This window comes from Eurosta solidaginis, chromosome 1, assembly GCF_040869045.1.
Source record: "Eurosta solidaginis isolate ZX-2024a chromosome 1, ASM4086904v1, whole genome shotgun sequence".
NCBI classification, from domain to species: domain Eukaryota; kingdom Metazoa; phylum Arthropoda; class Insecta; order Diptera; family Tephritidae; genus Eurosta; species Eurosta solidaginis.
In genome coordinates, this window is record NC_090319.1 from 341,394,749 (window position 1) to 341,420,980 (window position 26,232).

The 26,232-nt window shown below is 35.3% G+C and overlaps 1 long non-coding RNA gene across 1 annotated transcript in view; it reads right to left on the reverse strand.

Moving 5' to 3' along the window:
• Positions 1–26,232, reverse strand: part of LOC137244499 (uncharacterized) — a 290,699-nt gene that overhangs the window by 127,987 nt on the left and 136,480 nt on the right. Inside the window, exon 3 of the long non-coding RNA XR_010951052.1 lies at positions 6,878–6,902. This is a non-coding gene — a long non-coding RNA (uncharacterized lncRNA). The remainder of the gene's footprint in view (positions 1–6,877; positions 6,903–26,232) is intronic.

Genomic DNA, 26,232 nt, shown 5'->3' on the forward strand with positions numbered 1-26,232 from the left:
CAATTTCTATAACAGTATCAGATGCGCAGAAAAGTATGCAAAAGTTAGCAGCATATGGTCGCAAGGAATAACCGCCTATCTCTTATATTTTTACAAAGGACTAAAGCGTTTATGTCTTATGACCATATGGTTCTAAATGTCGCAAACTTTTCTGTGCAACTGATACTGTTCTAGATATTTTTGGTGAAGAAGTCTCAGCGTTAGCGATGGTTGGAGTTTCAAGGCAGGTTTGTTGTTCTAGAATTCAGTAAAATTGAAAGCATGGAATTTTTTGTGAAGAGGGCAAACTTATATAGAAATTTCACAGAAAAGAATACGATTTCAAAAAGTTGACTTGCTGTGGTTATTGATATGTTATAAAAATAAAAAAATTAAAAAAAAATTTTTAAGTTAAACGGTTTTATTGAAAACAATACTTATATTAAGTAATAATAATACTAAAAGCTAGAAAATAATTAGGCAGGTCCTAGGTATTAGCCATCGCTCTACTCATCAATCTAGGGCGTTGATCAGACAAATAAATAAAAGCGTTGGTCATGTAAAATTTCTATTAATAGTCAACCGCTACCTTTACAAATCATATTTTCATATACATATGTATAAGTAAGACCAACTGGACCATAATCAGGTTACGCTACACCTTGCATTTTTAGAAATTTCACGCCCCCAAACATTTTTATTTAATTGTCTGATCAACGCCATAGATTGATGATGAGTTCGATGACTAATAACTAGGACCTACCTAATTATTTTCTAAATTTTACTATTATTATTATTACTTGATATAAGTATTGTTTTCAATAAAACCGTTTAACTTAAAAATGTTATTTTAATTATTTTATTTATATCTCGACCTTTGCCGCCCCTGGGGGATTTTTTTTCATAAAGCGATTTCTATTTCTGTATGTAATATGTGTTCTAAATATGAGCCAAATTTGACCACAAATACAATTTTTTAAATATTTCGATCCATGCGGCACCTATTCGAGTTTTTTTCTTATTATTGCATTGTCTTCAGATTCTGAACTATATTCCAAGTTTCAAGTTTGTAGCTTATCGGGAAGTTACTTAAGTTTTAATTACAAAATTCGTTCACAACGGCCGTGCAGCCGTGCAGCCTGTCAAGTCAACATAAATAAAACCGTTTAAAAACAGTTTTAAACTGCAAATAAATTTGTTATGAAAAAGTATTCGGTTTGTGTTTTAAAACTATAAACAAATTGCCGACTTACTATAGAAAGCCGTGGATAATATATTGATAAGATATAGAAAAGATATCAATTTGATATCGATTTATTTTCAAATAATTATCGAAAATGTATAGAATGTTTATTTAAAATTTGTAAATATTCTACCAAAAAGCAATTAATTATTTTTCGAAAATTAATAAATTTTTATCGAAAAATTATCGATTTTTTATCAATTTTTTTTTTTTTTTTTGGAGTGTTATGAATTTATTTCCTTATCAATATGTTATAAAACAATAAATATTGGTATCTTCAATAAAATATCGATGCGCAAACTGAAAACCAACGTTTACAAGCCAGTCAGAAGGCGAGAAGCCGATTGGCTTGGTGATAACAAGCACAAGGGTTTGATAAAGTTATGAGGGCTTGCGTGTGTATTGTTGTCTACCCTTCCATCCGGAAATATGTTTGTCCATTGTAAGTGCCCCCCGTGATTAGTGGTCCTCAAAGCACAATTTGCTTTCCCAGACGAACCTAAATTGGATTAAAAGATCCACTTTCCCAACCCCTTTCGGACTCGCGAACAACCGTGCGCCCGGAAATCTGACTTATCTTGTTGGAAATTGCTAGACAAAATGATAAATTTACTCCTATTCCTGTTCACCCTGAAAACTTCTGAAGAGGGTGCTTGTTGGTATGCGCCACCTTAAGAGCATTGGTGCAATGGCAGAATGGCCTGTGATGGCCGCCGTAAGTATACTCATTGCCCAGCTTAAGGGAAGCTAATTGTTTTTCTTTCCAAACATGGCCATAAGGGATCTCGGTTGGTCCGTTGCCCTAATCTCGTATTCCTCAATTTGCTTCAAGAGATACCCTAGTGATGATTTTACGCAGCTGGGCGCCTCACTTAATTACAATTCGGAATTTTTGGAAGGGTCTGGGAGTCGGTAGTATTGATTTACGTGCGGTTGCTTTGAGTACATTCTAGCTCCAGTTCCCTTTTCCATTTTTGGGCAAGCCAATAACAAACCGATAACTCATCGATATCTGTTCGTTAACGATAACAAGCCGACAATAAAACAATAACGTAAAGTTATCAGTTGTTGCCGACTATAGTGCAAAGAATTTTTTCTCAAAAAGACCGAAATTAATTATGTTTGGTAAAGTTTTCTCTAAAGTGGTTTTACTTCAACCATTCAGCGAGTTGTGGTTACTTTTAAAACATAAATTTTCTAGACGTACACCAAATATACACATCGAACTTCACGATTACTTTGTACTAGACGAAATGCAAGGCGCAATAACCTCCAAAGAAATTTTAAGCCAAGCTTCTCCTCTTACTTGCGTCGTGCTCATTTTTAATATATCTTAAAAATGTTCCGTCTCCGAACAACATCTATAATGCAGATGAGTTGTCACTAAGCATCTTTTCTTTTCTAATTGGAAACACTTGTTTCAAAATTTTTAATGTTATTGTGCCTGGGCCTTGAACCCAGGATCTTCGGTGTGGTAGGAGGAGCATGTAACCAAGTTTAAAATATTTCTTTTATATTTTACCAAAACACCTGTTCTTCTAATGCTTCATCAAAATTTACCTTTCTTTTATCCAAATCTTTTTTAAAGTATGACATGTCCTGTGATATGGTATGTGTTTACTTGGTTCCGTCACTGTCACCTTCCGGTATTTAAAAAACAGCAACAAAGATGCTGTTAGTCAACAGGAAAACGATTTTCATACTTTGACCTTATACCATTAGAATAAATTCTATACATGACAAGCTTACTTACTACTGAACCATTATATGACCATCATTCATATCACAAGCACCCTCTTGTCCTCCTTGCAACAGAAATCGAAATAAACTAAACTACAACATTTTGTCATATTGTAAGACAAGTTTCTAAAGCTATATTTTATCAGTGTTTTTTATTAATAAGAATTTTTTGTTTCTTTATTTTTGTCGCCTTTTTATTTCATACCGTACTTAGCGAACCACTGGGGCGTATGAGTGATATATTTACAATCGCTCAATAGTCTCACTTACATACAATGTAAGTATGCATTGGAGATACATATATGTATATGTATGCATGTGTAGACCTTGTCAAAGCAGTCGTCTATCTCAGCTCAGTTTTTTTTTTTTTTTTCTTTTCTTTTAAGGAAAAACTATTGCATATCAAGTATTTGTTGATGGTTGGACGATAAGTTGTATGCGATTTTGTTAAGTTATGTTACATCTCAAGTGTGTATGCATGTATGTATGTATGTATGTGAGGGAGGAAGGAAACATGAAATATAAGAACACTTGAGGTAATGTCTGAATGAGAGTTGTGCAAGTTATTTCTACAAGTGCACAAAAAAGGGTTGTCTATTTAGTTTCAAATTTGCTCGTGTGCGTAATTGATTTTGTAGATAAGAACAAATTTATTTCGGAAACAAAATCAATATTGGAAACTTGCTTTGGGGTTAAATTAAATTATTTCAAATGAATATAGCACACAATGATTATCAGTCAAAAGCCAATTTAGTAAAACTAAAGGTCAATTTAAGATAGTTTAATGGCTGTTTATGCTATGTGGCGATTACAGTTTTGGTCCGTCTTTGTGCAGAAAAGTTAAAAGAAACTGTTAAGTGGACACAAATAGGTTTAATTTTAGCTCACTACTATAAACCTGCACAGTTGACCTGCAGATTTGTTTCTTCCAAAAACGTTTATTTAAAAATGCTTTGATTTGGTGTATCTAGTATGACATTACAAAATGATATGTGAGGGTTTTGACCTACGGGGGATGATTTAACAAGGCAAAGGGAATACAACTGCATATACCATGAATATTTAGCTATCTTCCAAAAAGTTGTTGTTGTATAACCAGTAATTCGCTCGATTCAATTGGTGCGTCCACTCACAAATTTTCATTAAAGTCCTCTAACGGAAGTCCTGTTGGAACTGCTAGTTTCCTTGGGTGGACCATAGGAGGGTTAGTGTTAGAGACGCAGGTTCCATATTAAAATTTAAAACTTGAATTGGGGTTATGTGGGGACACGTCGCATCGGGGTTGATTATTGACAAGTAAGAGTTAAACCAGTTACAATATTCAGAATGAAATTGGGCCAGGGTGAATCGTGTATCCTCCGGTAGTGTGCTTTTTTCTCCTGCAAGAGTAGAATAGTAAATATTGATAACGGGTTTCACTGGGCGCAACCTAGCAAGGGTGTTTACTGATTCTGTATCTCTTAGATTCTCCTTATGCTAACCTGACCTACACAGGTGCCGGAACGCGGCCTCAGGATTTTGTTCAGCCTTGGTTAGGTTAGGTGATAGCTGCCCTGATAGGCAAAGCTCACTTGGACAACATTGTGATACCACATACAATAAAATAACGGTGCCGTATGTATAGCTACTTAGAGAATCGCTGAGTAGCAACGATAAAATTCCATATGATACCGATCTCAACCTTGGATAAATCCTAGGGAGATCCAAGTGAGTCGCAACCGAAGTACTTTCGCCTTGTTCTGGCAAACGTTGGTCAATAAAGCATAAAGCGATTTGATGATTCCCCCTCATAATCCTCCATACATCTACAGCAGGATGGAGTTTCTAATATATTGAGACGTACCGCATGGATGCCTATGTGACAGTGTCCTGCCAAACCCCCAATAACCATTGATAGGTCAGCCAAAATTAGCCCAATTATTTCAGCAGACCTCCTGCCATCCACTTCGGCCAGAAAGATTTTGCTAACCTTCAAGAGGTGGTGTCCGCCCAACGCTTGCTAAGCTGAATTGAGGCTCATCTATGCAGAAGCAAAGTACAGGTGTCTAGCGGAATCCCAAAATCCCTACAGCCATCTTCAACCGGTTCAATTGTACCAATGCGAACTAAGAAATCCGCTTGACAGTTGGCTGGGATATAACTATAACCGGGGAGCCAGATAATCTTTATCATAAAATATTTGGATGCAATCGCAAGCGCGGTCAAGCACTGCCAGTCCCCCGTCGTTTGCACAATAGTAGAACTCAAGACCTTGATATCTGCTTGAATATCAGAGTAGATGTTTAATTCTCTAACCATATTAGCACTGGATAACATTTCATCCACCGCATTCTTAATCGTTTTTAATCCTTAAACTTTCGCTAGGAAGACGCTGCTGTGATCAGCCACTTCAAACTTGCAGCTTACATCTAGCTCATGAAAAAGGACCCCCACCAATCTTTCCGTCTAATTTCGACCCATCTGTGAATAAGTTAAATGGTCTCCTGCCTCATATTAGGCCCCTTCCCCAATCCTCTCTCGGGGGAATGACTGGGTTGAAGGTTATAAGGCAGCAGTTATCGGCATAAAATAGTCCGTCCTATTCGGTATAAAATCGATCCTGGTAAGAAGTAGAGTATTCGTTTAAAACAAGCCCATATTCCATATCACGAGGCTTGTACCACGACCGGACCGCGGCAGCCTTTCCCGCAATACAAGTCTAAAAATACAAAAGGGTGAAATTCTGGCTTTGTAATTAAGATACAATTTTTCTGGCATTACCCCCAAGATCTTTGGGAGATTGATGTTCGGTAGCGTAACATACTTGACGTTTACGTTTAATATTTGCGTGTTCTGTTCCTTCCACATCGTAAACAGAGTGGCCGTAGATTTGCTCGGTGACAATGCCAGGTTTCGCGAGGTGAAAGTATCAGAAACACCAGGGAGATAGCTGTTCATTCTAGAAATAATTCGTATATTGAAAGGTGGTCCTGTTGCCATTATCGTGCATTGGTGGGCGCAGAAAATGGCAGCAACTCAATCTGGTGGGAAGGGAAGCTTCAATATGTAGGAATTACACGGAAGTGGGAATATGGGACCACACTCTGTAAACGCCTGTTTAATTCTCTGAAGTTTTGAGGTTTCGTACCTAAATTAAGCCGACGATTGCCGAACATTCAGATAATTGCAGTCCATCTTTTTAACAAGAGTGAATCTTCCATTTCTTGGAGCAGCGTGCTGTGGCTGACTATGTCAAAAGCTTTTTCAAAAGCGATATAATATCAAAAAGCTATCGTTTCATTATAAAAAAAATTATTGATACAAATACTGCTTTTTATCAAAAACTTAATATCTGTCGAAAAATTGCAGATCAACTTTCTAGAGGTTGCTGATATTTTATCGAAAAAGTATCGGTTTATTCACAGCGTTATAGATTTAATATAGATATATATGGATTTATTATTTGGAATGTAACCAGTTTGTTATTAGGTCTTGTCGATTTGCTATCAGCGACTCATAAGTTTGTTATGAAACCGATACGTGCCGTTAACAAGCCGATAAGAAATCAATTGGGAGCCGATTACTCGCAAATTAGGATCCAATAAGCCGACGATAATAACTCAAACACAACAAAACAACAACTTGTCCATGTCAGTTGTTATCAATGAGGAGCCGACGAGATTCATCTAAAAAAAGGATGAAATAATCAGTTTCTTGTACAGTTGATTCGGCTTGGGTTTACCTTCAACCCTGGCCGAGATCGAGTTAATTTAAAAATATTTGTTTTCTAAACACCAGCCTGTAAAATTACAAATAAATCTTCACGTATACTTTGTAGCCACACCCTTTTTTCTTTTTGAGGGACACCGATATTTATTATCAGATTAGGCCAGGAGGATGAAATTATATAGTACATTGTAGCTAAGTTAAACTTACCCCAACGAAGAAGTTACGAAACCATCTGAAATTAAGATAAAAAATAATTATAAGGCGATGATAAAGAAGGAATATTTGTGTAATAGTTAAAATTAGATAAAATATAAACATAAATAGAAAGTTGCTTATTCTGCAGGCATAAAACTTTGCCCTTCAAGCAGGTTACGTTAGGTTGAACTAGGTGATCCGTTAGGACATCATATAGACTAAATGAGTACAAAGTGCTACCAGAAATTTACCCAACGACCAAACTGAAAAACCTGTCAGAATCCATGACCTCTGTTAAAGTATAAATCGATCCTCTTAGCAAATACTAAAAGCTTTCTCGAACCCATGCTAAACACTGCTTCAAAATCGGAACTTTGCGAGCGCGGGGAACGAGTACAAAAGTTGCCAAATCGTTTCCTCGTTTAACTTGCATTTACAAAATCGTTTACCTTTTCAAAGCCTAATTTAAATGAATGTCACGCCCGAAGGCAGTGTCCAGTCCGAATATGCTTCATTAACCTACAGTTTCCTCTGTTTAATGGTTAGAGTAACTTTTTTAATCAAAGCTGGTAAGACCTGGTAATCACATTTGACACTTTGCAGCACCGCCCTTGGTTCCACGCCTTTTCTGCTTGGTCGATCTTGCTCTTGCATTCGATTAATCTCACCCAATCTAATTGCAGTGTCTACGATACAAGCTTTGAGCGATGCGCCCTGTTTAGCTGCTCATACGATTCTTCATTTCCATCTATTCTTTATTTATAGGGGTTTATTATACTCTAACACTTTAAGACGTTATGCTACGCGAGATTTAAGCCCTAATTACTGCTTGGCTGATAATGGCTGTTAATGCTAAATTGACGCGGATAAAGTTTAAGCTATTTCCTGTTGTGAAGTACTAATTATTATCTTTAATTACGATCTTTAATCATAGTGTAAATATATTGTTATACTACTATTATCTACCACATTGTTCAATATTAGTTTTAAGCTATGCAACACTGTTATTGATGTTTGACAGATGTAGACATATACATGAATTACTTTAACCAATAAACGTGCATAAGACATAACATTTCCTTCAGTTTTTCCCTTGCTTTGGCCACGGTTAATATTTCTACCTGAAAAACACTACAGTGATCTGGTTGCTTGTAGGAATTTCCGTATCTGTGCAGTATGCCGCAAATTCTACTCCTCTTATTACTCTGGAACCATCAGTATACACTCGCATTGACTATTCCGTCACTTGAGGGCACTTGCGCCAATTCTCTACCTTTATTGCAGCTCTAAGAGTCCCATCGAAGTGCAGGTATTTAACTAGGTAATCTTTCCATCCAATATTTTATAACGATATACTAGAATGACCGTATAGTTTGCACCCAAGTTGCCGGAGGCATTGAGACTCGTTGCAGTTGTTAAAGCTATGTCATATGCCACCAGGTGTAGAGGTGGAATATCCGGAGTGGCATGCAGTGTAACCTTCGGGATTCATTTTCACAGCGAATGGTCTAAAGAGCATTGAAACCCTACATATCCCCTCTAATTTATGTTTAGCTAATGAGTCTGTAGCCTTTGGGATACATATAATTTATCTTCTTCGCTTTTCGTAGAAAAACGACACTAGCAGTCTTCCAAGAGTTGGGTACTTGATTCAGGCTAATGCACCTATTGAATATAGTTTAAATCCATTCCACGCTCGCTCTACTCAAGAAATTTAGCATGGAAGGGAATTTACCCGGCGACTTAAACTTTCAAAATATCTTCACCTCCCAATCCATCTTGGTATCAGTCAACAAACCCGACACTAGCCGCTCCATAATCGAAGTATCAGTGTTGTCTGCTGAGTATTCTGAATCATCTACTGATCATAAATATTTATCGCGAAGCGTTCTCACTACTGCGTGAACATTCCCCGTTACCTCAACTGCGCTGTTTTGCTGGAGCGCTCGTTGTCTACACAGAAATGTTCCATTGGACTCTTTTTGATCTGCAGATTTCGCGCTTAAAGATCCTTAATAGATCCCTGTAAACGTACCTTCGCTGTCCGTAACCTTTGTCAGACAGAACATTTTTCTTTACCTCTCATAAAAGGAGACTCATCTTCTTTGTAGCAAAACTATTTTTTTTTTTGTCATTGGAACTTGTTAAGTATGAAATTTTCTTTAATTTATATAATTTAATATCTATCTAATAGTTTTATAAGGCTTAATTTGTATACTCTTAGAAAACCTTATGTAGAAAGCTTCTGAACATCGTGCAAGACTTTAAGGTAGTTAAAGTATAATGCATTTAGTACAGCATACCTACATGAACACCATTCATCAAAAACCTTTTCCAACCAATGGAAACGTAAATAATTACGCCTTGTCCAATTTTCCCACAAAGTGCGTCATCATTTTGTGATTAAATATCCGATGACAAGCAAATAAAGTATATTAAAACCAATTTTAGCGCTTAATAACCTGTTAATTGCTTTTCTCTTCCAGCTATTTTGTATACATACATACTTACATACTTATTAAGCTATAAGTATTGTTATAAGTACTAATGTTGACAAACAAGAGTTTAGACAGCACAGCACAGCACATCACGTATACGCCATGGTGTGCTATGGCGTCACAACAATAAATATCCTAAAGCATGATTGCGCGTACAACAAATTACACTTGTAACTGTGCTATATATTTTTGTTATAGTTAATTTTTTATGTCTGCACTTCTAAGGGTATATTTTTGTATATACATACATATATTAATCGCGAAATGTCAAATCATTTTTCATTTGACATAAAATTTATATGACAGCTAAGACAAGCATAAGATGAAGAAGACCCACAAATGATATACCTACTAAAAATGTAAGAATGTTAATAAATTGTTTGGTATATATTTTAAGTGCTAACCTTCAAAAGAGCTTAAGTGAAAAATGAAATTCATTTATGTGTTTGGTTTACTTACAAAACAATTGAAATTTGATTAAATTTGGCGCATAAACCAAAATTTCTATTAGCTTCAAGTTTCTTACGGACTTTGGCATTTTGAAAATTGTTGCCGATGACGATGTGCTTTCATATCCCAGTACAAATTGATAATCAAGCAATTTGTAGAATTTCTTATTTTGATGTTAAGTGTTCGTTTAACATTCTTCGGATGATATTTCTAATATGACGGCTGCTGGAACGAATATAATTTATAGCATGAAGTGTTGTTTTAGCAAAGACTGAAGTATGTAATAATGAAGATATAAATAGAGCCAAATGAAATCAGGGCATATATATGTATATATAAATGTATTTGTGAATGTGTATTCAACAGCAATTTTGTTAACAATCAACAGAAATTAAAAGTTGGTAGGCAGTCTTGGCGACATTGCGGCTGTCAAGAAAGTACACAATTTTCTAAATAGCACATAATTTTATGTGGAGTCTGCAAATCATATTTCACTTACAAAACATTCCCTCTCTTGTTGTCATTTGCTCTAAATAAAGCAACAGCCTTCAAGAAGTATGTGCTCAACGAATTATTACACTTCACAACAGCAGTTAAATGCAAACTTGGACCTAACTGAGTAAGCGGTAAATTTTCTTGCATTGAATGCTTCTTTGTTCTGTAATTCGGCTATCGAAATTTTTCGCCAATGTTGTCTCGGCAAAATTTTTAATTTGTTTTTTTTTTTAATTTAAGTAGAAAAAGTAATGCCACTTTTTCTTTTCACATAAACTATTTGGTGAATATTAGTGGAATTTTATTGGTTGTTGTTGGCTTCCATAAGTAAGGCTGCGCTAAGCTTTTACGTCCATATTAATTCATTTATTTAATCAACAAATAAGATGCTTATAGACTGTTTAATATAAACTAGTATCGCCTGTGGTCGAAATTCGACCAACTTGTATTTTTTTCAACTCAGTCTATGCACCCAGTGTGGAGGGTAGTGCAATAATGCGTTAATAGTTAAGCCGTGAGTGGAAATATAGCAAACTGATCTTACTTACTTAAATTTCTCATTAAGATGTTGTAATTTTTATTGTATTTTCTTAAATTTTTTACAAAATTTTCAAATGTAATTATAACATTTTGGTATGTAACTCCTTAAACAAAAATATAAAAAATATGTAAAATCAAAAGAAATTGACATAGAATTATGGTGAAATTACTTGACATTAAATTGAAAAATAGCTTTTTCTACACCACCCGGGAGGTCCCCGTTGGGGCGCTATCGAAGTTAGTTTTGTGTGCTCGGTTCCTCAGTAGGCCTATATCTCCCATATACATATATCGCCCATTTACTTATATAGTGTCATAATTCAAAAACACGAACTTTTGGTTAAAAACGAAGAAATGTGCTTAAGGAATTTAGCCTATTTCACGACGACACCCGTTAGGTATGCAATTGGCGCTTTACCGAGTTTAATTTTGTATAAATACATATGTAATATGTATATAAGTGTGACACAAAACGAAAATTTCGAATAGAATAGAGGATACATTCATAAAAAATAAAAATATAAAAAAATTATCTAATGAGAAAGAAAGCTGAGTTTACTAAAAAAATTTAAATGATAGAAAAAAAATAAAGTACTTTAAGTGCGAAAAATTTAAGTGATGTGAATAAACAGTTCCATATAAAAACCCAATAAGTGCACTTAGACCTTTTTCCGGGTTTTAATGTTATCATTGTGGAAATATGAAGATTCTAATATTCTGATATTTAATGTTGGGCTTTCCGTTGAGATCTATGTACGTAATTAATTTGTTTTAAATTTGTAAACATTCATATTCATGAAATGGAGATGAATATATATGACCATATCTACCATAAAATATCGTCTGTGAATGATGTAATACTAAGATATAACAAAGCAGAACAAATTAGAAAGAAAAGAAAGACAAACGAAAACATTGAAATTATTCACGCAAACATATTTACTAAAATAAAATTGGTTTCATAATTTTAAGCGACATAAACAAATTAGGATTATGGGATCTAACCATCCGATTAATGGGCATATAATCAAACAAAATTAGCCTAATAATAAATATAGTTGGTAATATACTGCCTATGCAATATTTCGACCTAAAATCGAAAACATTTTTGGGTCTTTTTTTTCGTTTAATATACAACGTGAAATTTTCCGATTCAACCAAATTGCATTTAAATAATAATAAACTAAGTTGAAATAAAAGATAATATAATAAAATAAAATTACTTCATACTAAATTACTAAATTAGCATAAAAGACAATATACAAATTTTAATTTAATATCTTTGTAGCACATTTATTTATTTTTTGTTCGCTTTAAAACGTGCTAAATCTTAAATGAGCACAAAACCTGAAAATGCAAAAAACATTTGTGTCAAATTTGCAATTAATTGTTATAAATAACATTAGTGAGTTTGAACAAAAGTTGACTCATTATTTCTGATTTCATTTTTTTAAAGCAACTAAAATGAAAAACAAAGAATCTATTAAATAAAGACCTATGCTTTTACGTGTAAGTAGAATTTGTCCAAAATAATAGGCCGGTTAAGTTATTACTTTTCTTTAAAGTTTTTTTGTGCGCTAACAATTATTTTAGAACACTTTTTTAAGGCTGTTGGTACAGACCAATATAGGTAATTGGCAACAATGGGAAACAATATTTTATTTGAACTGAAAATGAGTGAAGCATTATTTTACTCACCGTTTTGCGGGTACGAATATATACATATATAGAGATGAAACATTTGAGCAACGCGACAATTGAGCATTTGGAGCCTTGTACTCAGGGGGGTTTGTGAACATAATGCGTCCCACAGATGGCAATTTCGATAGTTGCACAGATTTTCGAATTAACAAAAAACTTTTCCTATGAATTATAAACAAATAGAGTAATATTTGTTAACAAAACTAGGCCTATGCTCTGCGGCTGATCATACGAATCGATTCATTTAACTCTTATATGATTTTACGTACGCTAACTATGCGAAACAGCCTGTCAGTTAATTGTATGGAAATTTTGTTAGCGTATTAATATATAGATATGTACATATTTAACTTTTATATATAAAAAGTATAGTTAAATTAATGGAAGGTATCAAATATGTTTACTCTTAAAAGTAAACTTAGTATAACAAAAATCAAATGCCAGGACAGAAAAATAAGCAATATATTGAGATAATGTCCTCCTAAGGGGACCATAAATTGCGTAAAAAGTTTGTAACAACACCAATATAGAACAGCTAGTTACAGCGAAGAATGCGAGAGGGTACAACAAACCGAATTCTCAAGAGAAGGTACAAACAATCAATTAGCCAGTAATTATATAAAAGGTCATACACATTCACAACAGAGTTCACTTCGAGTCAATTGACGTAAAATTTATTAGCAAACAACGAGATTTTGTATTTTGAACAGACTTCAGCCTCTTTACATGAATTACGTTGAAAGGCCTCCAAACATATACCGCATACTCCAACATAGACAGAACTAAGAAGTAAGGAAGGTTAAGTTCGGGTGTAACCGAACATTACATACTCAGTTGAGAGCTATGGTGACAACATAAGGGAAAATAACCATGTAGGAAAATGAACCGAGGGAAACCCTGGAATGTGTTTGTATGACATGTGTATCAAATGAAAGGCATTAAAGAGTATTTTTATGAGGGAGTGGGCCATAGGTCTATAGGTGGACGCCATTTAGGGATATAGCCATAAAGGTGGATCAGGGTTGACTCTAGAATGCGTTTGTACGATATGGGTATCAAATGAAAGGTGTTAATGAGCATTTTAAAAGGGAGTGGGCCTTCGTTTTATAGGTGTTCGCCTTTTCGAGATATCGCCATAAAGGTGGACCAGGGGTGACTTTAGAATTTGTTTGTATGATATGGGTATCAAATGAAAGGTGTTAATGATTATTTTAAAAGGGCGTGGGGCTTAGTTCTATAGGTGGACCCCTTTTCGAGATATCGCTATAAAGGTGGACCAGGGGTGACTCTAGAATTCGTTTGTGCAATATGGGTATCAAACGAAAGGAGTTAATGAGTATTTTAAGAGGGAGTGAGCCTTAGTTCTATAGGTGGACACATTTTCGAGGTATCGCAATAAAGGTGGACCAGGGGTGACTCTAGACTTTGTTTGTACGATATGGGTATCAAATGAAAGGTGTTAATGAGAGTTTTAAAAGGGAGTGGTGGTAGTTGTATATGTGAAGGCGTTTTCCAGATATCGACCAAAATGTGGACCAGGGTGACCCAGAACATCATCTGTTGGATACCGCTAATTTATTTATATATGTAATACCTGCCAAGATTTTAAGGGTTTTTTATTTCGCACTGCAGAACTTTTTCATTTTCTTCTACTTAATATAGTAGGTGTCACAACCATTTTACAAAGTTTTTTCTAAAGTTATATTTCGCGTCAATAAAGCAATCCAATTACCTTACCATATTTCATCCCTTTTTTCGTATTTGGTATAGAATTATGGCATTTTTTTCATTTTTCGTAATTTTCGATATCGAAAAAGTGGGCGTGGTCATAGTCGGATTCGTTCATTTTTCATGCCAAGATAAAGTGAGTTCAGATAAGTACGTGAACTGAGTTTAGTAAAGATATATCGATTTTTGCTCAAGTTATCGTGTTAGCGGCCATGCGGAAGGACAGACGGACGACTGTGTATAAAAACTGGCAGTGACATCAACCGATTTCGCCCATTTTCACAGAAAACAGTTAACGCCATAAAATCTATGCCCCTACCAAATTTCAAAAGGATTGGTTAATTTTTGTTCGACTTATGGCGTTAAAAGTATCCTAGACAAATTAAATGAAAAAGGGTGGAGCCAAGCCCATTTTTAAATTTTCTTTTACTTTTGTATTTTGTTGCACCATATCATTACTGGAGTTGAATCTTGACATAATTTACTTATATACTGTAAAGATATTAAATATTTTGTTAAAATTTTACTTTAAAAAAAATTTTTTTTTTAAAAGTGGGCGTGGTCCTTCTCCGATTTTGCTAATTTTTATTAAGCGTACATATAGTAATAAGAGTAACGTTCCTGCCAAATTTCATCATGATATCTTCTACGACTGCCAAATTACGGCTTGCAAAACTTTTAAATTACCTTCTTTAAAAAGTGGGCGGTGCCACGCCCATTGTCCAAGATTTTACTAATTTTCTATTTTGCGTCATAAGTTCAACTCATCTACCAAGTTTCGTCGCTTTGTCGGTCTTTTGTAATGAATTATCGCACTTTTTCTGAGCTCTGCTCAACTGAGTATAAAAACGATTATAATAGTTTGAGAGTAGAGGGATCACAAAATACGAACAGTTGCGATGAACAAAAGCTAATATCGCATATGCCTTGTAAACAACAAAGTTTAGGTGAGTTATAAAATTAACTTGGAAACAAAATAAACAACCAAATCCTAAAATTCGCCTAACATTTTCAATGCAATTTCTAAGATAATATACGAAGTAGAGGTAATACCAGAAACCTTAACATAATGACAACATCACTGAAAAATAAGCGATTACGAACACACCAGTTACATATATAATTTGATCAGCTAACTCTGTAGTGTTAAATAATCTTCTGCACATTTGACTTCATGGTAGATTTTTAAGTCATTCGCATATAGAGGAAAATTGTATTTAAAAAATCACGAGAATATATCATAAATGAACAAAGTAAATAGCAGTGGCCTGTTGATACTTCCATTATACATATATGTATGCTCAATTTGTTTCCAAAAAAATTTAAAAAACAAGTTTTTGTTTAAACAAACTATTTGTATTCAAAATCTTGCTTAAACAAAAAACAAAAAATTGTAGCTCATTGTTGCTGTTTTTAACACTTAGATGAGAGGAGAGGTACAGTTATGGATTTTAATTTGGAATATATATGAATCATGCTCGCTTCGGAGCAGCATCTTCTGGTTCTAGGCCGACTGCGGTTGCGTGTGATATCTTATTCATAAACTGCCTGACAGGATGTTAAAATCGCTATCTTTTCGCGTTTTGGCAGCGTCACTTTTAAAATCGGTTTATCGGCTCTATTTGTAATTTTGACGTATCTGCTGAAGATATCACTTTTATATTATCCACAATGCGACTGCCACCGGGCTGGTCTATCCCTTGACATATTTTGATAAAAAGTAACTTGGTGTCATGAGTTCAACTGTCTAGAGATTTTGAGAGACCTTATGATCAATTTGTAGGGAAAATCAAGAGGAGCATGATGCAAATTGGAAGAGAAGCTCGCTCTTAGATCTCTTCGCAAGTTATCGCGCCTTACATTTATTTATTTTTTTTATGATCAAGTTTGTCTAATATGTTAGAAAGGCAATTCAATTGATTTTTAAGGATGCGGCCACCATGGTGTGATGGTAGCGTGCTCCGCTTACCACACCGTATGCCCTGGGTTCACACCTCGGGCAAAGCAACATCAAAATTTTAGAAATAAGGTTTTTCAATTGGAAGAAAATTTTTCTAAGCGGGTTCGCCCCTCGGCAGTGTTTGGCAAGCGCTCCAGGTGTATTTCTTCCATGAAAAGCTCTCAGTGAAAACTCATCTGCCATGCAGATGCCGTTCGGAGGCGGCATAAAACATTTAGGCCCATCCGGCCAATTTGTAGGGAAAAGCAAAAGAAGCACGACGCAAATTGGAAGAGAAGCTCGGCCTTAGATCTCTTCGGAGGTTATCGCGCCTTACATTTATTTTTTTTAAACACATTTAATGGTATTACGATCACATCCAAGTGAGAGTGTAAAATTGTCATAGAACCCGAAGCCCGTATTAGTGCCAGAAAAGTCGGTAAAATTCAACTGATTAAGTGACGTATATATGTACTATGTATGGAGAACATCTCTCCCCTTAATATCCGGTTTTCAATGAAGGTTTAACTGCAATTGTAGTTGAGGTCAGTTTACTTTGGCCACATCCACTGAATTTTACTGCTCATCACCATTTCAGTGTTCAAATTGATTTTTTTTTTCACTAAAGTAAACTCGCGTGGTCATTTGTATTGCATTCGCGTTAAGTGGCACTGATATGTTGAAAAAACAGTTTCTGTAATGGCTTTCGTGGAAAAGTAGCTTTTTTTCGTCTACTCCTATTCTTTTAAAGCGGTTAATAATTTTACCCTTTTCTGATCGTTGAAAATACATTACTACTATTCCAGATAGCGTACATCTTATGTCTTGTTTTATTTACTTCACCTGGTGATTACACCACGTACAACAGCGAGAACAAAAAAAGCATTGGCAGTTTTTTATCAAATTTGTTCAATTAAATTGTTCTTTTTTATAATTTATATTTCTTCTATGAATTTTGTACATGCAAAAAAAATGTTTAATTCGAGGAAATTTCACGAAAATTTCAATTTTTTTTTTTTAAGTTTCATAATTTTTATACTCAGCTGAGCTCATATTAACTTTGTTCGCATAACGGTAATCTGTAACGGCATAAATTAATCGAGATATATATAGACTTCTATATATCAAAATGATCTGGGCGAAAAAAGAAATTCATTTAGACATGTCCGCCCGTCCGTCCGTCCGCCTGTCCGTAAACACGATAACTTGAGAAAATTTTGAGGTATCTTGATGAAATTTGGTATGTAGGTTCCTGGGCGCTCATATCAGATCGCTATTTAAAACGAAAGAAATCGGAATATAACCACGCCTACTTTTTCGATATCGAAAATTTCTAAAAACCGAAAAAGTGTGCTAATTCATTACCAAAGACGGATAAAGTGGTGAAACTTGATGCGTGGGTTGACCTGATGACGCCGATTAGAAAATTAGTAAAATTTTGGACTATGGGCGTGGCACCGCCCACTTTTAAAAGAAGGTAATTTAAAAGTTTTGCAAGCTGTAATTTGGCAGCCGTTGAAGATATCATGGTGAAATTTGGCAGGCACGTTGCCCCTATTACTATATATGTGCTAAATAAAAATTAGCAAAATTGGATGACGAACACGCCCACTTTTAAAAAAAAAAATTTAAAGTAAAATTTTAACAAAAAATTTAATATCTTTACAGTATATAAGTAAATTATGTCAACATTCAACTCCAGTAATGATATGGTGCAACAAAATACAAAAATAAATTAAAATTGCAAAGTCGAACAAAAATTTACCAATCCTTGTGAAATTTGGTAGGGGCATAGATTCTATGACGATAACTTTTTTCTGTGAAAATGGGCGAAATCGGTAGAATCCACACCCAGTCTTTATACGCAGTCGACCTTCTGTCCTTCCGGTTGGCCGCTAACACGAAAATTTGAGCAAAAATCGACATATCTTTACTGAACTTAGTTCACGTACTTATCTGAACTCACTTTATCTTGGTATAAAAAATGGCCCAAATCCGACTATGACCTCGCTCATTTTTCGATATCGAAAGTTACGAAAAATGAAAAAAATTCCATAATTCTACAAAAAATATGAAAAAAGAGATGAAACATGGTAATTGGAATGGTTTATTTACGCAAAATATACCTTTAGAAAAAACTTTGTAGTAGAAGAAAATGAAAAAGTTTGCAGGGCGAAATCAAAAGCCCTTGGAATTTTAGCCGGAATACTGTTCGTGGTATTACATATATAAATAAACTTGCGGTACCCGACAGACGATGTTCTGGGTCACCCTGTTCCACATTTTCATCGATATCTCGACAACGCCTTCACATATACAGCTAAGGACCACTCCCTTTTAAAACCCTCATTAGTACCTTTAATTTGATACCTATATCATACAAACACATTCTAGAGTCACCCCTGGTCCATTCTTATGGCGATATCTCGAAAACGCGTCCACCTATAGAACTAAGGCCCACTCCCTTTTAAAATGCCCATTAATACCTTTCATTTCATACCCATATCGTACAAACACATTCTGGAGTCACCCCTGGTCCACCTTTAAGGCGATATCCCGAAATGGCGTCCACCTATAGAACTATGGCCCACTCCCTTTTAAAATACTCTTTAATTCCTTCCATTTAAAACCCATGTCATACAAACACATTTCAGGGTTACCTAGGTTCATTTTGCTAAATGGCGATTTTTCCTTATTTTGTTTCCAAAGCTCTCAGCTGGGTATGTAATGTTCGGTTACACCCGAACTTAGCCTTCCTTACTTGTTTTTACATGCAGTCTTTTGTCTCAAACAATTATAATTCAATAAAGTTCTAGTTATAACTCTCTCAAAATGTGCACTGATTTTTGACGATTTTTTCTGCGAAGGATGTTTTGCTGACACTCCGGTAACAAATAGATATAAAAATTTTAGTTGTCAAACCGATAACTCTTTGACAACATCTCTAAGTCTTTTGGGTTACAACTTTTCCATTAATAACCGACGACTTTTCTATAATAAATCGATAACTTTTCGATACTAGAATGATAACTTTTCGAAAACATATCTATAAATTTTCGACAAGTTTCGGTTAGAGTTGCCCCCGGTGCGAGCACCAACGCACTTAGGTCCATTGAGGTCCAGTTGTGATACCACGTGGATCTCTCCCGTACTTAAACCAAGAGGCCGATTCGACAAAAATCAATAGTTTTTTATATTCTTTATTAGTCAGATCATCAAAGAAGTGAGATCACAGAAAGCGATGGACAATCGCACAGCAAGTTGTTCACTGTATTTCCTTTTCCTCTCAACAGCTCCCGCAGTAGTAGTTGTAGAGTGCACCTAGCAATTGTTCTATGTAGCCAACAAAGTGTCGATAAGAATTTGGTAGCACTTCGATAACAAGTCGATGAGTATTGTATAACTTTTCTTATATAAATCGCTAACTAACAGATTGCTAACTCTTCGATAAAACAAATCTTAAATAACTCATAATAACTCTACCAGATTACACTTTTACCACATTACATACAGCGTAGTGCCTACACTTACGTTTACGTTCAATATTCCCTTATACTGCATACAAATACCACAAACAACATCTACTACACTAGACTTTAAACTAGCATTCGTTTTCTAAAGCTGGTAAGTTCATTGGCGAGTTGAATTTTTAGCGTTCAGAAAAAAGGCGGTCTCTACTGAGTACTTGCTATATTATCCCAAAAAGAATATTACATATGTGTTGTAAAGGTGAAAAATTTGAAATCAGCCCTCGTATGTATCAAAGACATAATGCTAAGTTCAGTGGGCATATTTTGAATACTAAAACAAAAACAGTTCCGAAAAATTATAACGAAAACAAATGTGATAACATCCAGAGATAAACTCGAAGGTATCCACAGAGCATTTCAATTATTCTCAAGATAATTCGAAATGGTTCTGTGAATAACTCGAAAATTGCTTGATTTTACCAAATTGTTTAGACGAAATTCTATACAAAGGATGAAATTTAAAATATTAGTGCGAACGTTTGAATGATTGGATGTGCTGATGTATGGTTGTTTTATTTTGCTACTCGTTTGAAATTTTGAACGCAGTTAGCTCATAATCTGGAAGGATATATAAGAATTTCTTATAAAGGGGCGCATTTCCGCCCAAGGAACACATTTTTGCGAAATTATTCCCTTAAATATTTTCTTTAAAAATATTCGAACACAATTTCGAAATAATCCTGCGTTATCTCAAACATATCCAAACGAAATCCTTCTGGTATAGCGTCCAGCCTCGAAATGGCCCCAAAACAGTCTTAAAACGGAGATCATTCTGAAAAGTTCGCGAAATAGCCTCGGCGAATTATTACGAAAACTATGACTAAACTCATGTAGAAAAATTTTGAAAGGATTCCAATGACAGTCTCTATGCGTCTTCAAAGTAAAGAAAAGAGAATAATAGAACAGTCCCTAAATAGTTTTGAAAAAGCCCTGAAATTATTTCGAACGCAATCGCGAAACAGCCCCGTAATAATTCCGGGCACAATCACGAAACGGTCTCTAAATAATCCCGAAATAATCTAGAAATAGTACCGATATGATTCCGAGCACAGCCTGCAGGGCCTGAAATGGTCACGAATTTATCCCGAAGCAATACAGAGAAAGTGAGAAAATGATCCGCGTAAAACCTCGAAATAATCTTGAGATTGATCCTGGAATGATATTGAAGTGATTCTGTAACTAAACCAAAATCCGGCTGTTTTTCCCGAATCTATAGATCAAAATCTATATAAACCATAACCATACATATATTATAAATGGGGAAGTTAGAATGTTTAGATATCTGGATATTTTAAAAGAGTTCGGAAATGATCCTGAAAGCAATCATGGAAAAGTCTTCAACCCAGTACTAAAATTATCGCATATCAGCAATATTCCAATGATACGAAATGATAAAGAATTAGTTCAGACAATCTAAGTTACCTAGATACCAAAAATTGGTAGATCACGACGTATGTGATCTATATACTTAATAATGTTGATCTTAGCTAATTGAAATCTCCCTCTACCATCAAGTTCGGTTTCCATTGGAACCGTCAACATAGATTGAATTGCCCGGTCAACAAAGACCTCACATAGACTAAATGCATCAAAATCTTTACAAGGAGGAGATAGTGAAGAACGTCTCTGCGAAACTTTATGCATTTAAAATAACGCTGGGGTATACGTGGGTATATCGCCCTATCTCCCGCATTGGGTATTTATAGCGGTTTTAAAGCCTATCCCATACTATCGAGTATTTGTTTGGTGGACAGTCACACAAGGAAACCCCCTTAAGAAAATTATATAGGTTATGCAGGCTGTCAATGCTTAGCATTACGAGCGCCCTGAAAACAGCCCCGCCGCCTGCATTGTGTGCCATTCTTCACATTCCACAAATAGACCGGGTGACAAAGAACATAGCGACGGGCCTCAGTGTCACGTAGCAGTTTGAGCGCAGGCAATGAGGTCATAGTTGTAAAACGTCATTAATTACATAAAGAAAAGACTTCCTTGATTGCGTATCTGCGCTTTGAAGGGACTTTTTGATCGACAATGGCGCCCGAATTGCGCTACATATGTACACCTATGGTTCCAAAGTAGGAAAAGGAGTACGTTCTGCGGTATACTTTGCTGTTCAAAAATAAACAAATTCCCAAAGCTGCCAGACCACTGTGGCGTTTATTAAGTGGAATTTTTAGCCGTAACCAAAGCAGTTGAACCACCAGAATAAACTGGCCTAAACTGCGGCCTATTCAACTTTTATATTGGCAGCCAAGAAGTATTTAAGACGATAATAACGCATACCGCAGCATTCAAAAGTGTGTTAGATTGCAGCCAACCGCTGAGAAAAATCGAGATAAGAAGAAGCATACATCTCGATTGGGTCACAGTTCATGGGAATATATGCGAATGAAAAAGCGGATACACTAGCTAAAAAAGGCACATTCCTCAAAGCCTGCTCCGTAGACGTCCTAAATATATTCGTTAGATTGAGAGAAAGCGAGAGTTGCACATGATCGACCAAGCGGAAAGGCGTGGATTCAAGTACGGGGCTGCAAAGTGTCTAAGATCTTACAAGATATTACAACTTTGGATTAACAAATATATTTCTATCGTTTAAAAGAGATTGTATACTCATGGCATGTATTCTGACTGGACACTTCCTTCTGCGTCACATGCTTTTAAACGTGGCTTGGTCCTGCGCTTGTCAGACTAAGACTCCAGCTATTGGGAGTGACAAAACTGTAAGATCTAGAAGCAGCAAGTTGTATAGCTCCTAGATAATTTTATTATTTGCCAAGAGGGCGGAGTTATTTTATAACGTAGGTCCTCTTTTTTGATAGAGTTTTCCAGTTTTATTTTAAACAAGCTTATGGTAACACTGCGAACTCATTCAGTCTATGTGAGAGCCTCACGGACCGGTCAGTCTAACATAACCTACCCCTACTTCCGTCCCATATTCTTTCGACACCCTACATGATTCTCAACCACGTGTACTCTAGTATGCCTTCTTTTTCGTTTCAAAGATGGTACGAATGTGTCAGTTCTTCGTTTAATGGCATCGAGTATTTCCTTGTCTTTTTCAAAGTCCCCATTTTGTGTATTTTCTCGAAAGAAAAAAAAAGAAAAACCACATTAGTTTCAAAAGATATAAATATTTATTTCTAACCAGATCGTTCCGAATTTAAAAATGTGAGCCCTTGAGTGATACTTTGAAATAAGTTTTGTACGAACTTTCTACAGGTTATATTCGAGGATTCAAACGCATTGTCTTTCGCACCAATAAATAAATCCGAACGAAGTTTTAAAGTTTTTTTAGAAGTATAATTAGTTGGATATAAGAAAGATTCTAATGAGAAAAGCTGCTCTTTCTTGAATTTAAAAAAAGGACAAAATTTCAAACTCGTAACCATCGACCATTAAAACCCTTTAATTTTAAGTTTTGTTCAAATCTATCAAATTTTGGCACATTTAATTTAAGTCTTTTGCTCTTGTCCATACAACCTAAACCATTGTGCGTCCTAATTTAATCTTCTTCGATGCTCATAATATCACCAATTAGTTGTAGCTGCAAACTTTAGATTGGTTGCTTTGCTTTCTACTTCTGGGATTTCACTGTAAGCCAAATGCTATTCTTTAGCTTTTCACGTTTCCAACACACATTGACATTGATATCGACGTTATTGACCAAAATTAAAACAACTTCAACATTTTTCCCTTTCGTCCGGCAATAAATAAACTGTCAATGTCATGTTATTTTCAAAATTATGGTTTTTGTTATTTTTGTTTTTAGTTTGTTTAGTTTTTATACTCAGTTGAGCAGAGCTCACAGAGTATAATAAGTTTGATTGGATAACGGTTGGTTGTACAGGTATAAAGGAATCAAGATAGATATAGACTTCCATATATCAAAATCATCAGTATCGAAAAAAAAATTTGATTGAGCCATATCCGTCCGTTCGTCCGTCCGTCCGTCCATTAACACGATAACTTGAGTAAATTTTGAGGTATCTTGATGAAATTTCGTATGTAGGTTCCTGAGCACTCCTCTCAGATCGCTATTTAAAATGAACGATATCGCACTATAACCACGCCCCTTTTTTCGATATGGAAAATTTCGAAAAACCGAAAAAATGTGATAATTCATTACCAAAGACAGATAAAGCGATGAAACTTGGTAGGTGGGTTGACCGTATGACGCAAAATAGAAAATTAGTAAAATTTTGGACAATGGGCGTGTCACCGCCCACTTTTAAAAGAAGGTAATTTAAAATTTGCAAGCTGTAGTTTTGCAGTCGTTGAAGATATCATTATGAAATTTGGCAGGAACGTTACTCCTATTATTATATGTGCGGTTAATAAAAATTATCAAAATCTGAGAAGGACCACGCCCACTTTTAAAAAAAATTTTTTTTCAAGTAAAATTTTAACAAAAAATTTAATATCTTTACAGTATATAAGTAAATTATGTCAACAGTCAACTCCAGCAATAATATGGTGCAACAAAATACAAAAATAAAAGAAAATTTCAAAATGGGCGTGGCTCCGCCCTTTTTCATTTAATTTGTCTAGGATACTTTTAATGTCATAAGTCGAACAAAAATTTACCAATCCTTTTGAAATTTGGTAGGGCATAGATATTATGATGTTAACTGTTTTCTGTGAAAATGGGCCACGCCCATTTTTTATACACAGTCGTCCGTCTGTCCTTCCGCATGGCCCTTAATACGATAACTTGAGCAAAAATTAACATATCTTTATTTAACTTAGTTCACATACTTATCTGAACTCACTTTATATTGGTATAAAAAATGAACGAATTCCGACTATGACCACGCCCACTTTTTCGATATCCAAAATTACGAAAAATGAAAAAAATGCCATAATTCTATACCAAATACGAAAAAAGGGATGAAATATGGTAAGGTAATGTGATTGGTTTATTGACGCGAAATATAACTTTAGAAAAAACTTTATAAAATGATTGTGACACCTACCATATTAAGTAGAAGAAAATGAAAAAGTTCTGCAGTGCGAATTAAAAAACCCTTGAAATCTTGGCAAATATTACATATATAAATAAATTAACGGTATCCAACAGATGATGTTCTGGGTCACCCTGGTCCACATTTTGGTCGATATCTGGAAAACGCCTTCACAACTTCCACCACTCCCTTTTAAAACTCTCATTAATACCTTTAATTTGATACCAGTATCGTACAAACACATTCTAGAGTCACCCCTGGTCCACCTTTATGGGGATATCTCGAAAAGGCGTCCACCTATAGAACTAAGCCCCACACCATTTTAAAATACTCATTAACACCTTTCATTTGATACACATATCGTACAAACATATTCTAGAGTCAACCCTGATCCACCTTTATGGCGATATCCCTAAATGGCGTCCACCTATAGAACTGTGGCCCACTCCTTCATAAAATACTCTTTAGTGCCTTTCATTTGAAACACATGTCATACAAACACATTCCAAGGTTTCCCTCGGTTCATTTTCCTACATGGTTATTTTCCCTTATGTTGTCACCATAGCTCTCAACTGAGTATGTAATGCTTTGTTTAGTCAATGCCACAAGTGCGCAGAACGAGTACCATGGGATCATATATAAGTGTACGTGTGTGTGTGTGTGTGTGTGCGTATGTGTCTTATATGTTTACTCTCAATACATTTTATAACTTTATTGGCTATTGTAGCAATTATTTGTTATTATTTTTGTTGCTGTCGCAATGCAAATTTACGATCAATAACAACCAAACAGACATGAAATACTACAACCATAACAAAACAACTCAACAATGTACTAAAAAAACAACAGAAGAGTGAATGCGCAAAAATACAAGTAACAACAAAATCTGTGCATATGTGCTCTACACAAGTGTCGATAAGCAAACTAATCGATGCAGCTATCGATAACTTTATTTTGGACTCTAGCCATTTCACTCGCAATAACGCTCATACAAATTGCATTACAGAATCCGTTCCGGAATTACTTTCCGCAACTTTCATCGATTGTCTTGATTGGTTGGTCTGTATGCTACAATTAGTTACCATCCATAGTAAATGACCATCCAATGAGCTCAATTTAACTCAAACCATTTCGTTAGTCCAACTTACCCGTCGAAGTCATTTATGGAATATTTTGATACCTCTCCTAGATCGCACAGCTCGAAACCGCCCAGAGTTCGGTACCTAATATTTGCCGGGGCTGAACCCTCGCAAAGGAAATGGGTGACCATTTCCTAACGACTTTCTTGGTAACATCTCCCTTAAATATCGTTGAAAGGGATTCCCATTCTTCCTGCGTGTGATCAAAAAGACCAGTGTCCTTCATTGTGGCGGTCATCCTAAATATTTTTTTCTAGACAGTTTGAGTATATCCTCTGTTTTTTGTTTGCTTTTAGTCTGGCCAAATTATTTTGGTGATCCTACAGTAGTTCGTAAAATTCCAATATTGTATGTGAAGCGGTTTCCTTGTAATGAGTAAC